The sequence below is a fragment of the Scatophagus argus genome, chromosome 18 (assembly GCF_020382885.2).
Source record: "Scatophagus argus isolate fScaArg1 chromosome 18, fScaArg1.pri, whole genome shotgun sequence".
NCBI classification, from domain to species: domain Eukaryota; kingdom Metazoa; phylum Chordata; class Actinopteri; family Scatophagidae; genus Scatophagus; species Scatophagus argus.
The window spans coordinates 10,510,070-10,532,356 of NC_058510.1; the positions used below are offsets into that span (position 1 = coordinate 10,510,070).

A 22,287-nucleotide genomic window follows, 5' to 3' on the forward strand; every position below is an offset into this window, starting at 1 on the left:
CATAATTTTATCTCCTGTCCTCACACTGCTGCAGCTGCTGTTGGCACCTGATAAGTTCTGACTCACATGTGTGTCCTGACAGTCACTTGGTTTAAAGTGCACGAGTAGGAGGAAGAGGAGAAGGTCACTTTAATAACATCTGGTCTGATTTACATCCTTTTAGGACCAAAAAAATGCTGCAAGGCTAATGATACTGTGTTGTTTTATATTGTTTGAATGTTTAAATCAGGCTGCCTGAAGAGTCATGTGTTAGGGCACATGGCATTTTCTGGCACATTTTCTACACTGAAGGGGAACTCACAGAGGGCACTTTATCATGTTTTCCAGCACATTGGGCCACAGTAGAGGACACTTTGGGTTGTTTTATCTTCCTCAAGGGCATGTTTTCCTTACCAGTGATTGAGGACTGCATTGGCGCAAGCTGCAGAACAGTAACAGTAGCTCTTTCAACGTGTATGGACAACAACATTCTTGTTCTTGTTGACTCAAATCAAAAGTATTTATTCAGACAGTACACTGTGCATTCAGACACAGCCTATATATGTGATAAATGTGTATCTGTAAAAGCTACTGAGATACCTCATACGTCCATATATCTCTAATATTTCAGATTTAGCTTGTTACTGCATTTTCAATGTTACTGGAGCTTGACAGTCAAGGCAGATCTTGACATTTTGGGAAATAAACTTCTTGCTGAAAGCTACATGAGAAATTCTGATCTGTTCTCATGTCTGTGTAATAAATTGTAAGCTATTGCTAACAGAAGCTTAGCTTAGGTCAGCAGAAAGAAAGGAAGCACAGGAAATCAGCAACTGCATGTCCCTTTTTAATCCCACAATGTTTCCGTTTAAAGATCGCTTGGATTAAACACAGGAGTTTTAACAACTGAGTAGCTTAACAGATGGTAGCTGATGGACTGATGTTGTTGATGTCACCTTTGGAAATCAGAATCAGAATTCCTTTATTTATCCCCGAAGGGAAATTCTTTAAAGAAAGAACCTTGTTTCCAGCATTTGTACTAATGTAAGCTAGCTGTCTCCTATTCCTGGTGAATGAATGTATTTCACGAATTATAAAAAGTTTTGAAACACAACTTTCTGTATATTAGTTTCAATATAACTTAAAATATCATGAGTTCTTGCAATGTCAAGAAAGCAATAAAAAAGAGAAAAGAATGTAATGCAAATTAGACAGCTGGGGGGAAATGTTGAGCGTAGTGATTTCTTTTTGATTTTCTTTTGTGACCAATGCCATTATGATGTTGTCATGAGAATCAACTGAAAAGTCCTTAAATGTGTGGGTTTTCAGGCTGGAGAGCACTGTGAAGGAGTAATACAGATCATCTGGATGGTCATTATGCCGTCTGAGTGGTGTGTGTGTGTGGGTATTTAATCGACAGTTATCGACAGTGTCATATAGCCAAGAGCAGGTGTGCCAGAGGGTTTTCTGGGATTGACTCTGCCTTCCAGACATTTCACATTTCACATGTCATTTCTGTAGATCTAATTCTCAAACACTGAGTGAAATTTAAAAAATGTTTTATTTTGACTATATGTCATAGTCTTCTTTTTTTCCTTTGCTCTTCTCGTCGTATACCCTTATAATAGAGAAATATGAGATATATTAAAATATAATGATCTATAACAGTTTTAAAGGGGTATTGTATATGTTAGTTATGTAGTTGGTTGCTGTGTATTTCTATTATTAAGACAAATATCTTTAACAGTTTTAACAGTCTATAGTCTCCTGACCAATTAAACGGCTTTTGATGGAGATTGTACAAGCTTATGGGATTCAAGTCATAAATACAATCACAAAATTTTACCAAGATCTTATGCTCATTGTTTTTTATGTTCTCTAACTCTTACTGTTACTTAAAAAAAAATCTTTTAAAAGTATAGGATTTTGTGTTTTCCTTACAAAGTATCCCTCCAGTACAGGTGTGGACATGATAGGTTCCAGATATATTTCAGTATACAAGATAATTATAACTTTTACGTCCTGCACTGGCCCACATGGTGGGAAAAAAATATAAGTTGCTCACTCAAGATCTGTGAATGCGCCCCATATTTATACTCTATTCAAAAACCTAAATGTAAATCTAAACTTTTTTCAGATTTCACATTTTTGACTTCCGCTTACTGTTGACTCATAGACAGTGTAACAAACAGACACAAATAGGAATTCATTGTATGTGTATGCATATATGCATAATTTACCTTTCTGATCAGAAATGGCAGCCCACACTTGTAACTCAGTCAATACCTTGTTTACTCCCACAAACTGTCTCCAAAGTGAGGTATGCAAATCATTTGCAAGCGGTGCTGAATCAGGCTGGCTCATGTGAAAAATCAACACATTAAAAGAAAAACGGAAATACTCCATGTAAACTCTCAGTATGGTTTCCTGTGGTCTTGTTGTGCTTTCAGGTCTCTTCTCCCGCTTTGGATCTCAGTGTCTTTAGATCTCAGTGTCATAGTAACGTGTCAGGATGTGTCATCGTCTTATCCGGGCAACTTCACAGAGGAATCTGTTCAGTTTCACTGTTTCTGCAGGATTGGCAGAGTGCTGGCTGCACACACAAAGACACACATGCACACACACATACACACACACCATCGGGAGAGTGTTTATTTTTAGAGAGCCCAACACTGATTGTACTTTGAGTGATTTGATAAGTGTCGAGAAATGTGAAGAAACTTTGCCGAGTTTGAGACATCACCCCGGAAAGGTCAGCAGAAATTAGTCGAGTAGGAGGGAAACTTAACCTTTCCCTGGTTGACTGACAGAAAGACAGAAGTGGCTTGATTGCAGCCATTGTGTACTTTTTTGTTTGATGATAATTACACATCCTGTTGTTTGCTTGGCTCCATAAATATTTCATGAGCTCCTGTCATGGATTTAGAAAGACTAAAAGATTTCCAATGTCCTATAGCAGAAAATAGCTACAAGATATCAGTGAGGGAGGTGTTGCAATGGTTGTTACACAACACTAATGACTTCTGTTAGTGCTGACATTTGGTGCTGACATTTGTGGCTTTCTGCCCTGACTGTCGCCTGTTTTGGAAAACTTGTGGCATGTGGTTTGGTGCACATGGAGCCCATTAGAAGTTATATTTTACTTTGTAAGAACTTGCTCAAATTTTTGTTAATCACAATCAAATATTCTGTCCCACACAATGTCAACCTTTTTTCAAGTGTGTGCTGAAAATTCATGATTCTATGGATATACTGGAATGTCAGGGTTGTTAAAGGAGCAGTTTAACTTTTTGATAGAGCTGGGAGTTGATTAGCCTAGCTTAGCATAAAAACTCGAAGCTGGAGGTAGCAGCTAGTCTGAACCAAATTTAAAATTTCTCCTTCCAGCACATGTATGGTGTTTGTCTCATCTGTAAACAAACAAAAATGGAAAAGAAAAGAAAAAAAAATAATCAATCCCTGCTTCAAATCTTTATACTGAGTTAAACTAATCAACTCCTGGCCCTGGCTCCATAGTAAATGTACGGATACGAGACTGTTGTCAATCTTCTCATGTAACTCCTGGCAAGAGAGTAAATAAGCAAACTTATACATAATTAGCATAATTATGAAACCCCAGATGAAGTTTCTTATTTGCACATACAGCTTGTGCCTCAAGCAGTTACTACTCTGATAGCCGATGTTTCAGCATGCATAAAACTTTAAATATGCCCAAACCAAGAGCCAGAAAATGAAAGTGGGGCGACACTCACAACTACACCAAAACTATAAAATGATTGCAGTGTAATTTGACTTTTCCTTTCTGTCGACATATTGTTCCAAAAACCTGTGCTGTCTTGCTGGAACATCACCACATAGTAGATGTGAACAGAAGAATTGCAGTGTTCACTCAAACAATGAACTGCAGGATGGTTGCAGCAGCATCACTTTCTGCCTGCTCTGTATTGTTCAAAGAGAATTCTTTACGCCAGCAACTGGAGATTTGTGTCTACTATATACACTGCATAGTAAACATGACCCAGCGGCACAAACCAGCATACTTCAGCACTCATATTGATTACCAACAGAAGGATAAAGAATGTAGCAGCTGGAGACACAGTTGGGTTTTGATGAACATACCCCCTTTGGACACAATCTGGTAAATTCAGCTGAACATTAAGATTCAGTGCTTTGCTGATGCACTGTACAATAGCGGGATCTTTTCAAAACTCCACTAGGAAGAACTAATTTTACTGTCACCTATCGTGAATTAAAAGAATTAATACCATTGGCAAAATTGTTCAAATGGTCACACTGAAGCAAATCTGAGTTAGTGCCAGTTTAACAGGGACACAGAGGTGGGTTATGGACCAGAGATGCCTCTTTGGGGCATAACTTTCCATATGCTTGATCACGAGTATTAGCTAAATGATTACAATGACCAAGCTGGTTGTTTTCTATCCATGTAATACCTTTGTAAGGGTAGTAAAATTGTTTAATTTGCACCAAATGGAGAAAAAAAAACATTATAGTCATTATTATTTTACTTTTGGGAGTCATTCATTCACACAAATTACTGTTTTTATCTATATTCCTGTGTCCCATAATGTGCCATGACCATGAAGAAATAAATCCTGTTTCATACTAGAACCTGGGCAGTCGGCTACAAGTCATGTCATGGGTCCATTTGGAATATTCAAATAAGCCAAATTTTTACATTGGCTTTTACATCATATAAATAACCTTATATATTTGCTGACCACATCTGATGTCAACATCTCATCATTAAACTACGTATAGTCAAATATGTTGCTTATTATATTACCATTACATTACAACTGTGCGCTTTAGCAATTTAAATTCCTGAGGTCATCAATGATATGATGTCAATGGAATAAATTGTGTTTATACACCCAATGATATCCCATAAAAAGGGTGTTGCTGGAATTTAACATGAAGTGGACATGATGTTAACATTAAGCATAAAGTAACCAGGTTCTTCATCTGCCTGCATTGACTGTCGCATTCTCACACGACCATCATGTCTGATGTTTTCGTATTTTTCGTTTGGAAATGGATACATTTTGATTTGGATCAGCTTGAAAGAAAGAGGGAACCTTGCTAAGGTGTGTAGAAAACCCACACACCTATAGACCAGTACTCAAAGGCTCTCTCAAATCCTTTTTGAGCACAAGCTGGATATAATCCAAACTTTCCATTACTAGACACCATTAACAGTAACCTGAAAAGCTAAAAGCAAAATCCTTGGCCACAAGAAAGATTAACAGGAAATAAAAGAAAGAAAAAACTCACCCACAGTATCAAAACACAAAACAAAGGGGATTAAGGTGGTTTACAAACCAGGTAATAAACATAGACAATCAAGGCTGCATAACTCAGCATCAAAACAATTTTGGCGATGCTGTGAATATTTCACTGCAGTGGGGAGGAAAATCTATAAGATCCTTATTCAGTGGACCAATTTAAAGGATACAAAATTTTAGGAAAAAAGAGAAAGTGAGGTCGCGTACTGTACTGTATGTCAGACTCCAGGCTGAATAGCTTCAACAATAGTCTGCCGCTTACAACTCTTTTACAACTCTAACAACTGCCATAAAATCAATACCATGGCATTTTTCCAACTCACCTACGAGCCTGAGATGAGAAACAGGGACAAAACCTGGAAAAGCAACATGACATGTATAAGGTGATGAATGTGAGGAGGTGTCCCCCACCACGACCTCATCCAGCAGCAGTCATGGGTCATGAATACAGAGGACTTCCTGCTTTCCAGATGAAGACAAAATGTTTTGCACCCCTGATGTTAGTCCTGATGTCTTCAGATTACTGTACACATGGCTTATTGGACTATAAACCAGTCCTGCATTGATGATTAATAGGCTGACTGAAACATTTCTCCAAAATATAAAGCATCCCCTGGTAATCATTTTGTAAGCTATGCAGCCTACTTTATTGGAGCTTGAGTATTTACAGTGAACACATTACTTCACTAGCAATTCTGTGATGAACTTGCATACAGTAAGAAACTCTCCATGTTTTTGTGTGAAACTGAAACATTTCTAGATGTTTGTGGAACAAGACCTTAAAATAATGTTTAAGTCTTAGTCTTAATGATTGAGACTTTAGCCTCACTTGCAGTTGTGAAGAAATAGTATGTTAGCAAGTTTTTGTATTTTAGCCACACCCCTTAGCAGCTAAGGGATGGCATTGGCATTTTTTTCTACTTTTGATGTTCCCCTGACTTTTCCTCTTGCACCACTAGCAGGTTAAAATTTTTATATTAAATTATGTATAATATAACTTATTTGATAAACTTTTAATTTGTCCAAATACTTTGAGTTATCACCAAATAGCTGCAAAACAAATCACATTACCATCAGCCCCAGCTGCAGGCCTACTCTGTATAGGTCTAATTAGCAGTTGATGCTAGCATGATCAATTAACATGTGTATAGTGAATATGGTGAACAGTATTCATGCTGAAAATTACTGTTGCTGCTAATCACTTTAAAATTTCAACTTAGAATGACAGCATAGAACGTATTCACAATATACTTAACATTTGTCTCATAAACGTAATTATTTATTCATAACATGACAAAAAGATGTTTCTAGCAGCTGTCTTGTTTGAAGATGAATTAGATAACTCTAGTGTATGTGCAATTTTTGATATTTGTGAATCAATTCTAATTACATGGATACCCAATGACTGATTACATCATCATCAGGCTATTATTTGTGACTGAATTAAGCTAATGGAATAGACATGGGCCCAGGTGTCATCACTGGTAAAGGTTGTTTAAGCAATGCCCAGGTTAGGTTTTTCTTGGTTTGAGAAAAATTGAACAGGCATAAAAATGTATACTTATCAAATCAAAGTGGGCAAACAAGAATAATAATGGCAAAAGAAAAAAATGTTTATTATATTTTTATTCATGTTGTTGTGAAAATGCTGTTCATTCAAAGTATTTTTCAGCAGGTTCTATTTTGGTATTCTGTCTATACCAAAAGACACTTTCAGCAATAAGCTCTTGAGTAATAGGAGAAATTATTACATGTCTACTTTATATTGAACAGTGAAGATGGTGCTATTCTTGTTTCTCATTAAAATGTTAATGACCAATGCTCATAACCCTTACCAGGCGGGTTCAGCAGGATACTCCAGATTCTCAGGGAAAACACTTCACTCACTGCTTTGTTTGATTCAATTGTTTCATCACTACAGCAGAGACGTTCAAACGGATTAAAATGATGTATTAGCAGTGGGGTTTGCAGGCTCTCGTGCCAAAAATGCAAATGTTTCAGATTTAATTTTTTTTATATTTTCTAAGATGTAATGGCATAAAAGGTAATAACAATGTCAAAAAGACACACAGACACAATAACAACAATACACACTTGTTTTTGTAAGCTCTCTCACTTATTTTGGACAATCTTAGTGTGTGTCTTCAGGTTTTAACATCATGCATCTTGCAGAATTTGATGAAGTGCAGTCCACGCTTCTTTTTTTTTTTCTTAGCACTCATTAGAAGAAATCGTATTTTTGTCGCAGAAGAGGAAAAGTCCCTCAGCCTCAGCTTGTGTGTGCTGTCACTGTCTTTTGAAATAACCACCACACTGCTGTCATGAGTGATAGACTTGAAAATGTATGTCATGTAGCCAAGGACGTCTGATGAAAAACAACCAGAACGGGAAAATGGGCTGCGGTTCTGAACTATTACTTATTATTTATGCTTTTTTTTCTTCCTTCTACATGAAGTGGGTTTGATAAGTAGAACATGGCCACTGGGTTCAAATTGGGTTCAAATTGAGAAGGTTATAATACTGCTTCCATTGAGTCTTTGAAATGAACAAATAATCTAAACACTGTCATATGTTTGTGGCAGATTTTTTTATTATTTCAAGCTGATAGGTCATGGTACACCTATAAAGCAAGGAATCTGTGTGTGTGTCTGCATATCCTCTGAATATCTCGAGAACTGTTTATCTGATCTACGTCCAATATGACAGGTACATTGTTGAGGACTGCTGAACATACAGTGTGAAAATTTGGTACAATTTGTACACATAACACTTTCAGTGTTAATAAACTTTATTTCACACTGAGAGCACTCAGTACAGCAGTGAGGGTGGGCCGTCAGTGATCAGCTCAACTCAGTGAGTGAAATGCAAATGCAGGGACAAGACGAGAGACAAACAGTTGAAGAAATAACTAAGTCAGAGAAAAGTAATTTTATATGGCGAGCTCTGAAAAGAAAAAAGTAGGCAGCGAATAAAAGGCTTACAGTAGACAGGGGTCGGCATGTCCCCAGTTTACTTTGGGGAAGCAGCAGGAGAACTGATGTAGGAAGCTTAGCAATAAATGCACTAGCCACCCAAAAAAAGCTGTAAAACAAGATTCAATATCAGTTTAAATGCACTGTATGAAACACTGTCTCCAAAGCCACCAGACTCCGATTTTCGAAATGTTTCTTCATTGCTCCCTCCAACCCTACAAAGATAAAAGGGGTAGATAATGAATGGATAACCATGTTTCTTAAATGGGTGTCTTACTTTCTCTTGCAGAGCAAATTCTCATATAATTAGGAAATGTTATAGAGCATAAAACTGAAAAAAAAATGAAATAAGAAGACCTGTTAAAGAGGTTCTCCAGGAACATAAGATCTAAGCTTGTATGGTCAAAAAGATACTATAAAAAGAGTTTCAATGTCGAGAAAGTGAGTATCTGTCTATAATTTTGTTACTTTTTTTTTAAACTTTAAACAATTCAAGCTAAATAAACCATTTTAATGCCCGTGGGATGATTTGAAAAATGCATGGCTATCATGAAAAGTTGACACTTTGGAGACACATGGTCAGCAACAATAGGCTTTTAGAGCAAAAGTCTTGCCAGTAAACATGTTCTTTCAATAACCGTGCTTTACACTGAAGACCACAGTGTGTGTGTGTGTGTTTGCAAAGGCACTGTCCTGTATGTTGATTACACGTGAGACAAACCAAAAAACGCTGCAGTCATGTTGTGATTTAGCCTGAGAAAGAGCACAGGTGAAAGACAGAAACACATCAGGCTTGTCTCCGCAGTACGTCCGAGTTCCTCAGAGAGATGTGAGGCAGTAAACACTAAGCCGCCTGCAGCTCTGTCATACACATTATTGGGTTAGCTAGGAAAGGAACCCAGGCTTAATCCTCTTCAACTCTGCAAGCCAAAGCAGGGAATCAGCACGCAGTGATTATCACATGACAGTGTTTATAGTTTCATTAAAGTAAATCTTTAACTTTGTGACCACAAGCACATAACAGCACGTAACAAGCAGGAATTAGATTTTTAGGTGATTCATTTCGCGGTGATTACAGGATTGTAAAACACTGTGTCAAGTGGCAAACAAGAGAATCCACGAGGGAAGCTTATTATTGTGTAATACTTGTTATTACTTCACCAGCACAACAAATTAACAGGATTCACTCTTCCATGGAAAAGCTGTTTATCTCTGCATTTTAAACTCCCTGGGGTTGGTGCAGCAGGGCACAAATGCCCCGTCTGTCATCCATTCCCTCGTGCTGCTTTGATCATTTTGTGACCTCCTCCGTCGCCGCGGTTTATTCACAGGACGATTCGTCCAGCACTCTATCAGCATTAATAATGCAATCTGACAGATATTGTATAAGGCTGAGTATGAGGTGTCACTCACGGCAACAAACAAGTGAGGAGGTGGATAATGTGATAAAGCTTGAGAGGGAGACAGAGACAGAGAGAAGAGGCTCAAAAGTTTAGCAGTTCACTTTACCTTAAGTTATTTCAGTATTTGACAGAGATAGAGTCCCTAATCCTCATGGATAAGATTTCATGTGTCACCATTTTTCATCAGCGCACAGAGCAACTTTTTTTCTTCTTATTATTTACAGATATTTTTGAGCATAGTCATTTTAAGTCATCTTTATTCAGAATGTGGGATGTGAGGATGAATCTCACTTTGGGAATGAGAAATTGTTGTCACGCTGACGGATGACAGTTGACTTAACGCAGCTGAAAAACAGCCCAGACGGTTTTTCTGTTTAAAGCAATTCAACACTTCTCTCGCAACAATGTATGTGGCTTGGGTGTTTCACATCACGTGTTTTGCTCTTTAGAGGTGTGTTCACCCACAGCTAACGTGTCATTATGTGGTTCAGCTTTTGTAAGATGCTTTAAAGGTGTAGTGAGCGGTTCTAATATGATACACTTTTTGTCAAATTCAGTGAGTGTGTCCTCATGGTCTGTTAGCCGTCAGTCACAATAAGGTGCTGGTGCATAGTCCTGGCTTTGTAAATGAGAAACAAACAAATTGACTCGGACCCAGCCGTGCGGTAATATTCCAGCCAATCGGCGACACCCGCTCTCTGAACCCTGCCTCTGGGACTGTATGTTTCCCAGTTGCACTACGTCTGCCTCTGCCTGTGCTTCTGCTGGCTTTTCCATGTCCGCCTCCATAAGAACCGAGGTACTCCATGATAGAAATGAAACATAAATATTGAACATGTTACCTTCCTAATTTATTATAACAATGTTTTAGTTGCTAAGGCAGAACTCATACTTTTCCTTGGGATTAGATGTTTCCACCAGTGAAATGCTACTTATTGAGGCTTATTCACACTGAATTCCACCATATGTTTGTCATCTGATCCAGTTGTTAGTGTTGTTGCCTGTTATTGTAAGTGTGTTCATGAATTAGGGAGATGTTGCTTCTGAAGAAGCACTGAAGTTGTATTTGTATTGTTCTCCAGAGTGGCTCACTCTACCTTTAAGGCTTACAAGTCATCTAAAAGGCAATGAAAGTAAAGGAAATGTTTCAGTTTTCATTTCTTTAATGGTTTGTTTTTATTTCTCAAACAGATATGAATCTTTACTCTGATATAAATAAATTCTCAGATATGATATTTAAAAACTTTTTTATAGTAACTTCTGAGTCTTATTTTGTGACATTCTAAGAGTGTGGGGGTAATTTTTTTTTCAAATGAGTGATGTTTTATTTTGAAAAGAAATCTTTCAAATGCATATGATAAAACTACTTTCTGAACCCCGCCTCTGAGCTGATAGCTTTCTAATGTCTATTTTTATATATTGTTTGTTTTTTCTCATGCAAGTGATGTTTCTCAAACTTATGTTGTGTTGCATAAAGCCATATGGTTTTATTAAGAGAAGAAGAGGTGTCAAGGGCAGCAGATAGACTCCATGAGCCTCTTCTGCTACACAAAAGACAGCATGTGCTGTCAAACTGTCAAAACTCATACTTCAAAGACTGTGATTGGTCTGCCGTGTGAGGTTCTCCATCACTTTTATGTCTGCAGCGTTTGTGTACAAGTATGTGTGTGTTCTGTATGAGTGAGTACGCTTGAGCGAATGTGTGTGTGTGTGTGTGTTTTGACATCTGTGAATGCACACATCCTTATGCTTGTGTATTTCATGAGGGTGTCCTCACTTGAGCGTTTATGCACGTTTGTGCGGGTATATTCAGTATGTCTGCTCTTCTTTGACAAACCTTCGACTCTGATCCATTTTACTGAAGTCTGCAGCTCTTATACTGCATGTCACTAGACCTGATAAATGGAAATATGCCAGAGCAAGAAGAAAAAAACTGCTACACTTCATGAGGCACGATGACGGCTTCATTGCCCAGGGAGGCCCTCGAGGGTTCCCTTGGGCTCAAACTAGCAAACGCTTTAAAAATCTGCAACTGCGCCTTGCAATTACTGGTTGGAGTGAGTGAGCTGTGGTTTATCTAGTTTAGAATAAGCACAATTACAAGCAATTATTACCTGTTGCCACTGTGTTTTTCATGCACATGTCTAAGAGTGTAAGAGGCACACACACACGCAAAAAATAAATAAAGATTAAGTGAGGTATCAGCCCCTTCATCAAGTCAGTCTTAATGTCACCATAGTTCTTAATTCTGAATTATTTAGACATCAAGTCAGCTCCTTAAAGAGTACGACTGTCAGCAAATATTGAGGTTGTTTTAATTGTACTTTACAGTTATGCTACAAAAACGCTGTGCAATTAAAGGGAAATGAAATGAGGGGGTGTGATGAAATGTCTGTTTACAGACAGAAGGGGTGGGAGCCATTTTTAATGACACCACATGCAGCCAGATAATTAAATAAAGCTGTTGAACATTCAGTTTACTCCTCTAAGACATGTTACTTTTATCTGTCTCTGTGTTATTCTGCATTGCACTGCCAGTGCTTGCTTTGGATTCAAATTCATAACACATATTGTTGCGAATATGTTGAGTGTGTGTGAGAATATGAGATGTGTCATATTCTCAGTAGTAGGGGTGTTGCAGCTCTCCTGTGACTTGTGGGTTATTGAGATTCAGCCCTTAAATGCAGTGCCTGCTAAGTCTCCTTTGATTTTTGGAAACTATGCCCTTCACTACAAGAGGCCCTTCACTACAAGAGGCTACTTTGATATGCACATTTTAAATTGAGAGAAATCAATTGAATTGAACACCTAATGAGCTCTGCTTTTGTCTTGACTTCATTCACTCTTGCAAGAACATGTTTGATTCCACACATACCTGTATATTTCTCTCATCTTTCCAATTAAAGAAGCTGTAAAGCAGGTGCATCGATCAGTCTGGGGTTATGGAACGGAAACAATACAAAATAACAGTAATTAACTGTGACTGACCTTCTGGACACACAGTCTGTAAGTTTCTGCAGTGTAACTCTATATGCATTATCTCTGTCTGTTTGGAAGAGATGAATGGAGAAGTAGGTGGTGCCTGTGAAAAAAAATTGCATTAACCTTTGAGTCTCTGAGTGCATATTGCTCTGAAGTATTTCACCAGAGCTCTCTCATGAGCTACAATTGCATTGAATGCACAGAATAACCCTTAAGATTTTCTTTATATTGAATTCCTTTTTGGTACTATTCAAGAACAGTATTTTTCAGCAACAGTAAATGGATGTACTTGCATTCAGTACATACCCCTCTCCAGTAATTACACCAGACTTTATGTTTTTATATTGCGTACCCAAAGACTAGGTTTCAAGTGGAGTCTGCCGTTTATGACAAGAGGAGTCTCTCATTTTCACATGGGATTTAAAACGTGTACTTAGGAGGGATTCAGAGGAATCTATACATGCAGGATGCATCGTGCACAACTCACAAAATGCATACGCAATGGACCTTGTGCAAGAAATACTCCAAATTTGTGAAGAGCATCCTATTCAGTACTTTTTCTTGTATTGAGAAATTATGAACAAAATTCCGATTGGCCTAAGCAGAAAAGTACTTGTTTGAATTAAGAATTTGAATGCCTTCACGGGCGGCACGGTGGTGCAGTGGTTAGCACTGTCACCTCATAGCAAGAGGGTTCCAGGTTTCTTATCCCGGTCTGGGCCCTTCTATGTGGAGTTTGCATGTTCTCCCTGTGCCTGCGTGGGTTTTCTCCGGGTACTCCGGCTTCCCCCCACAATACCAAAAACATGCACATTAGGTTAATTGGCTACTCTAAATTGCCCCTAGGTGTGAGTGTGAGAGTGTGTGGTTGTCTGTCTTTGTGTGATGGCCCTGCGATTGACTGGCGACCAGTCCAGGGTGTACCCCGCCTCTCACCCGTAGTCAGCTGGGATAGGCTGCAGCTCCCAAGCAACCCTGACGGATAAGCGGTATAGAAAATGGATGGATGGATGGATGAATGCCTTCACATGGATGAATTTGGAATTACAAAATGTTACCGAAATCTACTGAAATTAACATTCTAAAATCATAAAACTTATATTCTATTCCTTGTTATCAGTATGATGTTCATTATGACGTGCAAGCTTTAACAACTTCATTTTCTTGTTACTACATGCCAATTAAAGAAACTCGGTGTTGAGTTATTTCAGCGTCTTTTGGTCAAAGGACCCATTAATCAATTACTGAGGGAGATACTGATTGAACAGGTAGAAGAAAAAGAAAGAAAGAGATGCCATTCGAAGTATTATTAGGTCGACATTAAGTATTTCTCATGAGATGTAACATGAAGCCTACTTATCTCCAGATAACTTCTTGAGATTACTGCAATGCACAAAACAGTGAAGAGGGAAGATTCACAAAGACTAGAATCAACCGTCCAGATCACCAATAATTCTCCAATTCACCTTAATGTTTCACTTCAACCTCTAATGACGTACTCATTTGACTGGTGGCAGTTGTAATTACCAAATGTCTTTAGCCAGAGGCTTTATATTTCACACAGGCGAGGGACAGACTTTGTCTCAATTAGCTTTCGGTTTTATCTCCTCTTCCTTTCTCTACACCTCACACCTCAGTGGCGCTGACAAGGATGTTTGTACCTGCTATACACAGCGGCACTATCAGTTCAATCCTTGGCATGACTTTGAAGATTAGTCACCGAACCATGAAGAAGCTTTTGATGTGTTGGGGATCCTTTGAAGTTTGCGGTGTGAGGCTTCTTTTTTTTTTTTTTTTTCCTTGCCAATGCGTTACACAAAGTTTTTGCTACCTTTGAACATTTAGTCTTGCAATAAGAGGAGGAAGCAGTCACAGGCATAAACATAACATGATGGAGATTTGTATCATCAAAGTCCATCTGAGGGGCGTTTCAAACCGATGTCTTCGGCATCCTACAGGTCCCTTCACAAAGAACCGTCAGTGCTGTTTTCTGTGATTGGCATCATCTTCTTTTGGACCCTACAGGAAAGATAACTATGAATATACTTCACTCATTTCAACATATCACAGTTTTTAAGGTGTCCTGTTCAACCAACGAGTGCTTTGACAAAGCCCAGATGTGGAAAAAGGATTTACCCTTGGCTCTAAACATCAGTGATTCTGAGATGTTTATTCCTAGAATAAAATTGTCATTCATTTTACACTTGGCAGGCAAAATGATTATGAATAAAAATGAACCTGGGACAGAAAAGCAGGGGAACCTGCTCATTGAAGTCTGATGGCCACATAAAGAAGAGCCATGGCCAAGTTTTCTTGGCCAACTATGCATGTGTAGGCAGAGTTTCCCTGGCTGCTCACCTCAATATGAAATTAATGACTTTCCGGTGATTTGATTAATGCGTTGCTTGCGGTGTGAACGTGTGGTCGGGCCAGCTGCACTTCACAGCAGACAGGAGAGCAGGAGTTTGCTTCATTGTGCGTCCAAGCTTCCACGTCTTCCTACATCTACAGCAGAAATATGCATACAAACCCAAGGAGGGTTATGGGCAAGTACTTTCTCATGAAATGTTTCAGCTCCAGGCGGGGTACTACGGGCAAGGGCATCTGCTGCCGGACGAGGCCTCTGCTGACACACAGGTCGTGGCAAGGCTGCAGATGGCCAACCAGCCCCTCTGTGCAACACCACCGGAGAGGAGGCAATGCCAAATATATTCTCCCTATAACCTCTTGGAATTAGACTCAAAAACAGAACACATTCAACTATATTCAATGCACAGCCCACAGTACAAGCAAAGTGCATAAAATGTGAAAAATTATCTTATTTTTATTACATTATACAGATAATAATCATGCTTTTCTGCATAGTAATTCCATAAAGGAAACCTGTGAATTTTAAGGTCATTTAAATTCCACTGAACTGTTGCCAAGCCTTTGAAGCCAAAAAATTGCCTGTCATCCTCTTACAATACAGGCTATTGAGCACAGCATGGCTCACAGGGGCATCCATAAATAAGAAATATCCTTCTGCAAACTATTAATTGTGGAGAGCTGAGAAAAAGAGTGAATGAAATGTCCCCTACTCTGACAAAACATACCGCTGTTTGGCTGCATGACTCTTGTAGATACTGAAGGGCTGGGTTGCAATTTGTGTTTCCAGTTTTTTAAAGTGTAGATTAATGCTCCTAATGAAGAGCTGAGACTTTGTTTTACCTCTCGTGCAGAGTAGATGTTAACAAATGCTAATTAGCCTCCATTAAAATTTGTCCCAGCTGCAGCTGCAACTTGGAGTGCTAATGATGACACATCCAGATTTAATTAGAAGAGCAGAACGGTCAACAGCCAAATACATTAGACCCACCAGATCAAGGCTCTACAGTATTTTAGCCTGTTTAAACACTTAAACTTTTACTTTTCTATAGACTTTCTCTGTGTGGATTTTAATGTATTTGCTGATCATTACGGTAATTGCACCAGTTAAGATATTCATTAACAGAACAGTAAACAATGGACTACTGACGACTGTCTAATTGTCCTGTTAAGTTTTAATTAGATGTTTGTGTGCTGTTTCTACGTTATACCAAAGAGAAAAATCCCAAAGTGCAGTTCAGATATGGTCTTCTGTAAGCGGTTTTGTATGCAGTCCTTTTTATATTTGATTCAAGGTGGCAACATTTTCATGCCTTCAGTGGGTCACATGACCCCACAGAGAATCATCATTCTGCTTAAGCTCCGCAGAGCTTTATGGCACGGTTTTGGTTTGCAACTTCATTGTCCTGGTTTTGGCGACAGGCGGCCCCAAAACTCAATGCACATTACATATCCAGCACAAAATGGCAGACTGATAAACTTATCGTTATTGTGGTTAGTGATAATAATACAGTATTTTAATGTTGTGTGTGCAGCTTGTCAGTTATTGTTAGTTTAAAATGGATGAACACAGACCATTCAAACTGTTATACAGTGTGTTGCTGTTTGTGGACTGATACAGGAAAATTCACATTTGTCAAAGATTGTCATTTAGTTTGGCAGTAGCTAAGGTTGAAAGAAGGTGCAGTTATTGCAGTCATAGTTTTCATTTCATCAGTAGTTATTCTGCTTTCCCCCTAAATGGCTGTATCTTAAAGAGGGATTAAGGGATTATTTTTGTGTCTGTCTATGCATTGTTATCAGTTTTTTTCTTGCATAGCACACCTTTAAAGTGGTGCAATGATGCAATAGGCATGAAATTTTAAGAAAATTGTGTTTGCACATTTCCTCTGTGAGTTTATATACTTTTTACTCCCAGGAGAGTGTGCACTTAGCACTAGTACTTTCCCATTTTTTAATGCTTCAATTAGGTGTACACATCATCATATCTCTGAGATAATCATTTGCATTTAGAACAGCTGATCTGCATAAAACATAATGCATTGCCATAATGTCCTGACCTTGAGTTTGTTTCATTCAGTGCTTTGCCAAGTGTACTAAGCTGAACAATTGCAACACGTTTCCACTGCCCAATGCCCAAGTGTCTTTATGTTGATTTTCTCCTGAAAACCCATATGTCTGATGTGCTCATAAACACTCTGACTGTGTTTGTCAGAAACACACGCTGATGCCTGCCCATTCTTAAAATGTGGGTGATATCTCACTGCAATGTGTAGAGAAAGCTTTGAAATATCCTTTGGAGCTATGTTCCATTGTAGAGAGGAAGCTTTCTAAACAATCATGCAGAGTGGATGTTATGTCATAAAACACCCTCACCAATCAAATTGGATTAAGAGCAGACAGAGATTGATTTGTTCTGTGCTCAACAGCTCACTGCGTTTGACCAGATTAGTTTCAACTCTGCAGCTGTATGTGACCATAGAAAGAGATGAAATCTTGTCATTGTAGCTGAAGTGCCCATCACAAGCAGTGGACTCCCCCCTGGAAAACGACAAATTCCATGTGTGTATCATCCCATGTCTGCTATGCCCCACCACACATGAGTCTCTCCCACCTCATTTTGCCAATTTCCCCACTGCAGGTGAATGAGGGCCAACTGAGAAATGGCTCCATTTGCATCTTGGCTAATTTCATCATTGCTCCGGGCTTTGTAATAGTTAATGAATTTTTCTAAGAACAGAGTTGGGAAATGAATGAAAAAAAGGTTGGAGCTGCAGAGCATATAGCCACTATTTTGTAATGAAATGAGGTTTGCTGCAGGTAAGAGAAAAAGTCCCTGCTGAGAAAGGCTGTGATACTGAAGTTAGATGAAATTTATGGTGTACATATGGTATAGTGGTTCTCCCAAGACTGTAAATCTTAAGTAAACCATCCAAGTACGGAAGAGAAAGCAAGCAAAGTCTTATTCCCTCAATGCGATGCTTAATTAACACTGTCAAACACCAGTACCATCTTTACCACTATGCCCCTACCAGTATCAGTAATATTATAGAGTACATGACTCAGTTGTTTGTCTATGAAACATACTGAGGCCTCCTGGACAAGCAGTGTCATGACATCAACAAAGGTCTCATGCTGCTACATGTGTTTGTTCGGCCACTTAAGGACAGCAGAATTAGCCATGAAAACAACACTGACAGATTATCATGTTATAAGCTGATATGGTGAATGTGTTAACTACTTACATGCTTAGCAGACACACAGAAACAGCATTTACCATCTGGCTAGTGTAAGTTCAATATCCACTCCACATCGTGGCTCTGATTTGGTCTCTAAGTATCTCTTTCTTTGAAGTCTTTAGCTGCTAAATGCTCCAGTATATTAGTTAGCTAGTCGTTAACTTGGTCAGTGCACTGTTTGGTGAAGGACAGGTAATGGGCAGTGTGTGTATCAGTGTGTCTCTTTTTTCTGAAAAACTTCCTTCTTTACCAAGACAAGAAGTCACTTCGAGCTGCCTCTTTCATGTTACATGTAGTGTATCCAATTCCATCCTTTTCACATAGCGCTTCTCCGTGCAGGGTCGTGGGGGGCTGGAGCCTGCCCCATCTGACAATGGACAAAAGGCGGGGTACACCCTGGACTGGTTGCCTGTTAAATACACAGCCAACACAAGCAGACAATCATCCATGCTCACACACTCCCACCTAGGGGCAATGTAGAGCAGCCAGTTAACCTAAGGAGCATGTGTTTGTTACTGTGGGAGGAAGCTGGAATACCCTGAGAAAACCCACGCAGGCAGAAGGGCACGGGCCCAGACTCGAACTCAGAACCCTCTTGCTGTGAGGCAGCAGTGCACTACTGTGCCCATTACATATAGTCACGCAGTGAAAACAAGGATACCAGAGAAAAGCTGTTCGTTGTCGTCTCATGGTGTTGTGTTCGGTGTCTTTTCTTATCCCGCTAAATGGCTTCTTCTGAACTATCCCTCCTAAGTAAATAAAACACAGCAAAAAAAAAGATCTTATCACACTGCATGTTAATATTTGGTTCATATCCTTCTGAAAAGAGCATGGAAGACGATTACCCAAAACCTCTGTGACACTAAAATAGCTTAAACAGCTAAAATAGAGTTCCACGATTTAATAGACAAAAGCAAAACCCCCTGAGGTCTCCTCTCACTGTTATAAAAACACTTAACTCAAGAGATTCTGCTGTCTTTTACTGTAAGTCTCATTCAGACGGATATAATTCTTCAGTTATGACTTGTGTTAGTCATAAATAGTAATTGTGTGTAAATGTCCTATTCAAAGTAATTCATTTATCCTTTTACAGCACTTCAAGTACCCATGGTGAAGAAAATTAAAGTTGTTTCTCTTCTGTTTATAAACCGCTTTTGCTCTCACTGTCTACTTAGTTGAATTCTAGCTCAGCACCGTGTGTGTGCCTTGACTCATAAAACCAAAGGGCAGTAGCTGATTGGAAATATGGGAAAAGACTAAACTCATTTCAAGAGACAGGTAGAAACATGGATCATCAGATATGGCAATTAATTCCTTTAAGCCCAATTATCCTGTTCACGTAAATTTCCACGACTGTTCTTCTGACCTCAGCTCAAGCAACATGCTGTGACTGCATTTTATCTTTGTGGCACAGAATAGGTTCACAAAAGTGCACAAATTTATGGCTGGTAGCACCAGAGAAATGCTCTGCAGCCCACAATACAAATAGCGGCATTGATTTACAAATAGAGGGTATTTATTTCTCGGTTGTTGCCATCGCTTTCACAGGCAGAAAGACACATTTTAAGACAAGATATAAATGGAAGGAATCCATGAAGCAATTATTCCACTTCTGCACATGGCAGCAACACCAATGGAAAAGGTGTATCAGGCTACCTTTCTCTGTTCTGTTTCACTGAGCAGCTTCTCTAGCCTTTCCTCAAGCCGTCAAGCTGCCTTGGCAGCAATCAGAGCAGTGTGGCTGAGGCATGGCCAAGAGAAATGTACAGTGGGGGAGAGTGTAAGGAAATTACAAAAGGAATCAATTGAATGAGTTCCCTCCCTCCATGAAAAAATATCTATAAATCAGGCAGGTGGCTAGACCCAAACAGCAACCTTTTAAGAGCCCGTCTACCAAGGCACAATGCAGTGAAGAACAAGGTACAACTCAGCAATGTGGCTACTTTTGTACTACCTTTCTTTATTTTCCATTCAACCACTTGCCCAACAGAGCAGTGCCATCAACCACATCACCTTGGTGCTTTTTTTCCCGCTGACCCCATCTTCATCTCTTTATCGTTGGCATGAGATTGTGATGTTTGTTCACACCATATTAGATGTGAGGCATGCCAAGATTTTCTGCAATGCCAAAAGAGCAGTGTTTCATTTCAAAATGAGACATCAACCTTTTGAAAAATGTGACTCCCATTCTGACACAACCACGCTAGCATGAAAGCGAAAATGAAGACTTATCTGTCTTTGGCTCTTTACTGACAAAGAAGCAGCAGTGTAGAAGCTGTAATCATTTTTAAAGAGCGTACTTTGAACACCAGGTCATCATTTTCCTCCATAAGCAGTTTGTAGACTACATCTCTGAGATGAAGCTTTTCTTCCTCTTCTGTTTTTTCTTCTTAACAAATGTCAAGTCCTCAGAACAATTATTTTGCCAATTACACTCCCAGTGCCTATCACTTCCTGTGTTGCTTTCCTATGTTTCTCCTCATGACGCTATCACCTCATAGAATAAGAAGCCTAATGGAGGTTGTAAATAAACTAAATGGCAAGGTCAGCAGGAAAACCACTGATGGAATAAATTAGTGTCCTGCTCTAAAGAAAACAACAGAGAAGACAACATGAAATATAACAGTAAGGAATGGTAAATGAGCTCCGTTGACCGTTACCCACTCCTGATTTATCTGAAGAGAGAGACAATCAAACACTCCTATGCTGATTTGTCATGTTCCCTGTGACCTGTCCGTGAACATCAATATGGGAAGGGTGTCAGATTGCAGGTTTAAACTACAGTTAGTTGGCCATTGTGGAGCTTGTTTGAGTTAGCACATGTGTGTGTGTGTGTGTGCCAGCTCCACATTAATGTTCAGTGTCTGCTGATGATAAATGTCAAGGCCACTTGAGAGATGGCAAGCAGCAGTTTGTCTCTACACACACCTGCACGCAGAACCAGCGCGCATCAATGCAGCACTGTACACAGCAAGCGGATAGGAGCCGTGAATCGTCATGCATTCGTGGTGGGTGTCGAACAGGTCAGCGGAAAAGCAAATGGCATTACACTGTAGCTGATGTAAAGTTAAAAATGTGTGTTGTCAAGCCAAGTAACACGTATTTATCGATGAATAAGCAGCTGAATGTCTAGCATGATCTCAGTCTCAGATGTAATGGATGGCCGCCAGAGAATCACTCCTCTGTAAATCACATGGCTGCTCTCGTATTTCCTGGATGACGGGACACTTTCCTCCTTCACCTTCTGTAGGTACAGAACAACCAACCTTACAGCGAAATTCAACCGTCTCAGTCTGTGAATTACATCCTCTCAGTGTGTTTTTGACACATTTGCATGCCAAGCTATTGTTAGCAGATCAAAACCCCATTATGGTATAGCACTTCACAATAAAACTACATCATGTAATTGTGATGCTGAAGATGCATAGTGTCAGAACAGAGAGGCTGAGAAGTAATCTACAGCCTTTGCAATGGAAAATTAAGTTGGATAAAGAGAGGGGAAAAAATGACAGATGAATAAATGTGTACATACAGGTGTGTGTATCCATGCGATATTGCAAGTACCCTAGTTATTCATCTTATTTACTGGTGATTGGATCCACTATTGAGGTTCTTGGTCTCAGAGCTGAATAATTGTTATCATCGTGTGTCAGGGACAGAGATTCACAGGAGACGGATAGCCTACTGAATATTCAGTGTTTTGTCTTTCCCCACAACATTTCACAGTATTTAAAGTACTAAGTGTTATTCTTTTTGCTTTAAGAATAGTAAATGAAAACCTAGATTTCTGCAGCTATGAAAATGAAATGACGTGTGTGGATAGAAAAGGAAACTAATGGGGAAAGTGAAGATAAAGTTGTGATACATTGACATGTTTATGTGTGTATCTACATTATGTCAGCTTTAATTAAATATACATAACATGAAAGGTTTAACAGTGCATCCTTTCCTTGGGAGATATGAGTCCCCTGATCATGCAGCTAGTAATCTTTTATAAAAACAACCGTTCAGGTTATGAAAAGGTCGCTTAGAAATAATTGCA

The 22,287-nt window shown here is 39.1% G+C and overlaps 1 protein-coding gene across 4 annotated transcripts in view; it reads left to right on the forward strand.

The window, feature by feature from the left end:
• LOC124049566 (RNA-binding Raly-like protein) overlaps positions 1 to 22,287 on the forward strand; it is an 85,764-nt gene that overhangs the window by 13,937 nt on the left and 49,540 nt on the right. The gene's annotated exons all lie outside the window — the stretch shown is intronic.